The sequence below is a fragment of the Rhinoraja longicauda genome, chromosome 10, assembly GCF_053455715.1.
Source record: "Rhinoraja longicauda isolate Sanriku21f chromosome 10, sRhiLon1.1, whole genome shotgun sequence".
Taxonomy (NCBI): Eukaryota; Metazoa; Chordata; class Chondrichthyes; order Rajiformes; family Arhynchobatidae; genus Rhinoraja; species Rhinoraja longicauda.
Genome location: NC_135962.1, coordinates 7,425,553 through 7,431,552, shown reverse-complemented (window position 1 = coordinate 7,431,552; position 6,000 = coordinate 7,425,553).

The following is a 6,000-nucleotide window of genomic DNA, read 5'->3' as shown; positions in this document are numbered from 1 at the left end:
GTTTAGAAGGATGAGAGGGGATCTTATCGAAACATATAAGATTATTAAGGGGTTGGACACGTTAGAGGCAGGAAACATGTTCCCAATGTTGGGGGAGTCCAGAACCAGGGCCCACAGTTTAAGAATAAGGGGTAGGCCATTTAGAACAGAGATGAGGAAAAACCTTTTCAGTCAGAGTTGTGAAACTGTGGAATTCTCTACCTTAGAAGGCAGTGGAGGCCAATTCTCTGAATGCATTCAAGAGGGAGCTAGATAGAGCTCTTAAAGATAGCGGAGTCAGGGGGTATGGGGAGAAGGCAGGAACGGGGTACTGATTGAGAATGATCAGCCATGATCACATTGAATGGCCACCAAAAAGCTGGCTCGAAGGGCCGAATGGCCTCCTCTTGCACCTATTGTCTATTGTCTATTGACTTGGGAAAAGTTGGTCAGGACAAGTTTGTATCCACTGGAGATGGACACAAAATGCTGGAGTAACTCAGCGGGACAGGCAGCATCTCCGGATGGAAGGAATGGGTGACTTTTCGGGTCGAGATGGGTCTGAAGAAGGGTCTCGAGCCGAAACGTCACCCATTCCTTCTCTCCAGAGGTCCCGCTGAGTTACTCCAGCTTTTTGTGCCTATCTTCGGTTTAAACCGTCATCTGTAGTTCCTTCCTACACATTTGTATCCACTGGAGTTTAGAAGAGTGGAGGGGTCTAAACAGAAACATAAGATCCTGTCAGGGTGGATGTGGAGAGAGTGGTTTCCTCTTGGGGAATAGTCTAGAACTAGGGAAGTTGATGTTTGTAAAAAGTAGATTAAACTCAACACCTTTTCTGAGTGAGGTTTATCATTCAAAATACCGCAGTCTCCAAAAACGAACTCCATTTAGGACACAGCCAACTGGAAAGGCTGGATTGAGTAATGCACAAAGTGCTGGAGTAACTCAACAGGTCAGGCAGCATCAATGAAGGAACTGGATCAAAAGATCGCCCCCGACTCGAAACATCGCCTATCCCTGTTGGTCAGGACAAGTTTGTATCCACTGGAGATAGACACAAAAAGCTGGAGTAACTCAGCGGGACAGGCAGCATCTCTGGATAGAAGGAATGGGTGACGTTTCTGGTCAAGATGGGTCTGAAGAAGGGTCTCGACACCAAACGTCACCCATTCCTTCTCTCCAGAGATGCTCCAGCACGTTGTGTTTTTTGTCTATTGAAGATGGTGTTTTCTCTCAAGGCCAAGTCTTTCCATCTCCCAAAGAATCATGGAAGCAGTATCTTTCAATATTTTCCAAGGCAGAAGTAGAGAGGTTCATGATGAGTGTGGTGGTGTTGATAGGTTAGTGGGGGGGAATAGGAAGGCAGAGTTGAGGTTGCAGTCAGATCAGCCATGATCTTGTGGAACAGTAGGGCAGGCTTGAGGGGCCGAGTGGCCCAGTGCTGCTCCTGACTTGTGCGTGTGTGCGCAGTGGAGCCCTGCAAGCGGTCGGCAGCCCATCCGTGCGCAGGAAGATCCCGCAGAGAACAATAAGGTCATCAGGGCTAGGAGTGGAATTAGGCCATGCGGCCCTTCAAGTCCACTCTGCCATTCAATCATGGCTGATCTGTCTCTCCCTCCCAACCCCATTCACCTGCCTTCACCCCCTAACCTCTGACACAATAGACAATAGACAATAGACAATAGGTGCAGGAGTAGGCCATTCAGCCCTTCGAGCCAGCACCGCCATTCAATGCGATCATGGCTGATCACTCTCAATCAGTACCCCGTTCCTGCCTTCTCCCCATACCCCCTCACTCCGCTATCCTTAAGAGCTCTATCCAGCTCTCTCTTGAAAGCATCCAACGAACTGGCCTCCACTGCCCTCTGAGGCAGAGAATTCCACACCTTCACCACTCTCTGACTGAAAAAGTTCTTCCTCATCTCCGTTCTAAATGGCCTACCCCTTATTCTCAAACTGTGGCCCCTTGTTCTGGACTCCCCCAACATTGGGAACATGTTATCTGCCTCTAATGTGTCCAATCCCCTAATTATCTTATATGTTTCAATAAGATCCCCCCTCATCCTTCTAAATTCCAGTGTATACAAGCCCAATCGCTCCAGCCTTTCAACATACGACAGTCCCGCCATTCCGGGAATTAACCTAGTGAACCTACGCTGCACGCCCTCCATAGCAAGAACATCCTTCCTCAAATTTGGAGACCAAAACTGCACACAGTACTCCAGGTGCGGTCTCACCAGGGCCCGGTACAACTGTAGAAGGACCTCTTTGCTCCTATACTCAACTCCTCTTGTTACGAAGGCCAACATTCCATTGGCTTTCTTCACTGCCTGCTGAACCCACACTAATCAAGAAGCCCTATATCTCTGCCTTATATATATCCACTGACTTTGCCTCCACAGCCTTCTGTGGCAAAGAATTCCAATAGAAGGCGGATGGGAATGAAAGTGAGTGTGAGGCACTGACTCTTACACTGGAGGGGTTGGTCAGCAAGTTTCCACCATTACACCTAGAACCGAGGACGTTGACTGGAGAAGGTATCCCCCTCCTCCATCCCCTGGGTGTTGTGAAGGTATTCCCACAGTTAGACTGAAACCATTATGAATGGAGTCATGCACCAAGTCATTGTGCCTGTTTGCCATCCCTCTGCCTCAACAAACACTTCTTTTCCTGAGTGTGGTTTATCTTTCAAACGCCGTGCTTTCTAAAAATACAAATTTGATGAGATCTCGTGTGTCCACGCCGGCCTTGCGTGAAACATTGGAGGAGTTAATTATAAGCCAGCGTTTGCTGCTTGTGGCTTTGCTGTGGAATTCTCTGCCTCAGAAGGCAGTGGAGGCCAATTCTCTGAATGCATTCAAGAGGGAGCTAGATAGAGCTCTTAAGGATAGCGGGGTCAGAGGGTACGGGGAGAAGGCAGGAACGGGGTACTGTTTGAGAGTGATCAGCCATGATCAGATTGAATGGCGGTGCTGGCTCGAAGGGCCGAATGGCCTCCTCCTGCACCTATTGTGCATTGTCTACTGTCTATTGGCTCGCAATCCTTCAGCTGGCAGCGGTGCTGTGGCCGTTGTGCACAGGCAGTGGGATCTCTCCGCGGGCAGCTCTCTCCAAGGCCAGGGCCGAAAGCTGCTGAAATCCGACAAACCCGTTAACCGCCATAACGGCCCAATGTTGAGACCAGTGTCAGGAGAATTCCCCTTCTCTCCAGATAGTGGTGAGGTGGCAACGTCTATCTCCACCTGAGAGGAGGGGTGGGGTAGGGTAGGCTAGGCTAGGGCGCGGACTTGGTGTTAGTTGTCAGCGAGGCATTAATCAAACTCAATTCTCCTGCCTTCTAGCTGTAATCTCTGACGCCCTTACTAATTACAAAACTAGCAATCTCCGCTTTAAAATTACCCAATGATTTTGCCTCCACTGCTGTCTTTGGCAATGGATTCCGCAGATTCACCACCCCCTGGCTAAAATTCCTCCTCGCCTCCATTCTATTCTCCATTCTCTGTAACATTTTTTTTAAAAACATGACTTGCAGGTGTTTTTTGGTTCTGTCAGCACGCAAATCGACCGGCGAGAAAGCTCCTCGTAAACAGCTGGCGACAAATGCTGGGCGAACATGTAGATAAATGTGAGGTTATCCACTTTGGCGGCAAAAATAAGGAGGCAGATTATTATCTCAATGGTGTCAGGTTAGGTAAAGGGGAAGTGCAACGAGACCTGGGTGTCCTTGTACACCAGTCACTGAAAGTAAACATGCAGGTGGAGCAGGCAGTGAAGAAAGCTAATGGCATGTTGGCCTTCATAACAAGAGGATTTGAGTGCAGGAGCAAAGAAGTCTTTCTGCAGTTGTACAGGGCCCTGGTGAGACCACATCTGGAGTATTGTGTGCAGTTTTGGTCTCTTAATTTGAGGAAGGATGTCCTTGCTATTGAGGCAGTGCAGCGTAGGTTCACGAGGTTAATCCCTGGGATGGAGGGACTGTCATATGAGTAAAGATTGGAAAGACTGGGCTTGTACTCACTGGAGTTTAGAAGGATGAGAGGGGATCTTGTAGAGATGTATAAAATTATAAAAGGACTAGACAAGCTAGATGCAGGAAAAATGTTCCCAATTTTGGCGGAGTCCAGAACCAAGGGCCATAGTCTAAGAATAAAGGGGAGGCCTTTTAAACTGAGGTGAGAAGGAACGTTTTCACCCAGAGAGTTGTGAATTTGTGGAATTCTCTGCCACAGAAGGCAGTGGAGGCCAATTCACTGGATGAATTTAAAAGAGAGTTAGATAGAGCTCTAGGGGCTAGTGGAATCAAGGGATATGGGGAGAAGGCAGGCACGGGTTACTGATTGTGGATGATCAGCCATGATCACAATGAATGACGGTGCTGGCTCGAAGGGCCAAATGGCCTCCTCCTGCCCCTATTTTCTATGTTTCTATGACTTCCAATAGTCTGGTACCACCAAATGTTCCAGTGTGCAGATTTACTGTCCTGCAATGGTGTGGTAGCTGAACTTGGGTTACCTGGGGCAGTGCTGAGACCCTGCTTGGGACCTCTTGGGTCTGACAGCCCTCCCTCCCTCCTCTATCGATGTGCAGTGGTGCAAGGAAGGCTCTGGTGTGCTATTTCGCTTGGGCAGCTTACAGCCCAGCGGTATGAACGATGATTGGGCAGGAAGGAACTGCAGATGCTGGTTTCAACCGAAGATAGACGCAAAAAGCTGGAGTAACTCAGCGGGACAGGCAGCATCTCTGGAGAGAAGGAATGGGTGACGTTTTGGGTCGAGGCCCTTCTTCAGACCGATGATTTCTCAACTTTCAAGTAACTCCTGCATTCCCTCTCGCCTCTCTCCCACTCTGGTCATCCTACCAGTCCCACTGTTCGCACCCATGTATTCCTCTTGTTATCGCACCTTCCCCAGCCAACAATGGACCATTATGAGCTCCACCCTTCCTGAGGTCAGCTATTGCCGGCCCGGAGTTGTTCTGGCTTGATCTCGCCATTCCTCTCCCGCTACCCCTACGTTCAGTCTGAAGAAGGGTTCCGGCCCGAAGCTTCACCTGTTTTTCTTCAGAGATGCTACCTGACCCGCTGGGTTTTGGTTGGACCTCATTGAAACTTACAGAGTAATGAGAGGATGGTTCCACTGGTGGGAGAGTCTAGGACCAGAGGCACAAGAGACTGTGAGATGTGGAGAGGATGTTTCCACTGGTGGAAGAGTCTAGGAACAGAGGTCGTAGCGTCAGAATTAAAGGGCGCTCTTTTAGAAAGGAGGTGACGATGAACTTCTTTAGTCAGAGGGCAGTTAATCTGTGGAACTCATTGCCACAGAGGGCTGTGGAGGCCAAGTCAGTGAGTATTTTTTAAGGCAGAGACAGACAAATTCTTGATTAGAACGGGTGTCAAGGGTTATGGGGAGAAGGCAGGAGAATGGGATGAGGAGGGAGAGATCAGTCACGATTGAATGGCGGAGTAGAGACTCGATGGGCCGAGTGGCCCAATTCTACTCCTATAATTTAGGCAGTTTAAAAAGAGCGCCAAAAGGAAGCTAGTAGTCAATTTCAAAAGTCCGGGAGCAGAGCAAGGACGCCCGTTGGCTGAGCACTAAAGTAAGTGCCAATCACAGTTGAGCAGGCAGTTTAAAAAGAGCGCCAAAAGGAAGCTAGTAGTCAATTTCAAAAGTCCGGGAGCAGAGCAAGGACGCCCGTTGGCTGAGCATTAAAGTAAGTGCTAGTTTAAGTGAGAAGTCAGGTAAATTGGACAATCAGGCAATTTAATTGGTAATATAAGCAATACTTGCAAAAGGGTGCAGCCCTGTTCAGGTGCAGCCCAGTGAGAAAAGTGCGAGTCTTTGGCTGCGAGTCTTCGGCGAGGAGGCTGAGGTGAGGAGGATACCATTGTTTTAAGCCAGAGCTGGTTATAGGCACAAGGTGATGGCGGAAAAGTTGGTGCGGTGTGTTTCCTGCAGGATGTGGGAAGACAGGGACGTCGCTGGAGCTTCTGGGAGCTACACCTGCAAGAACTGTGTC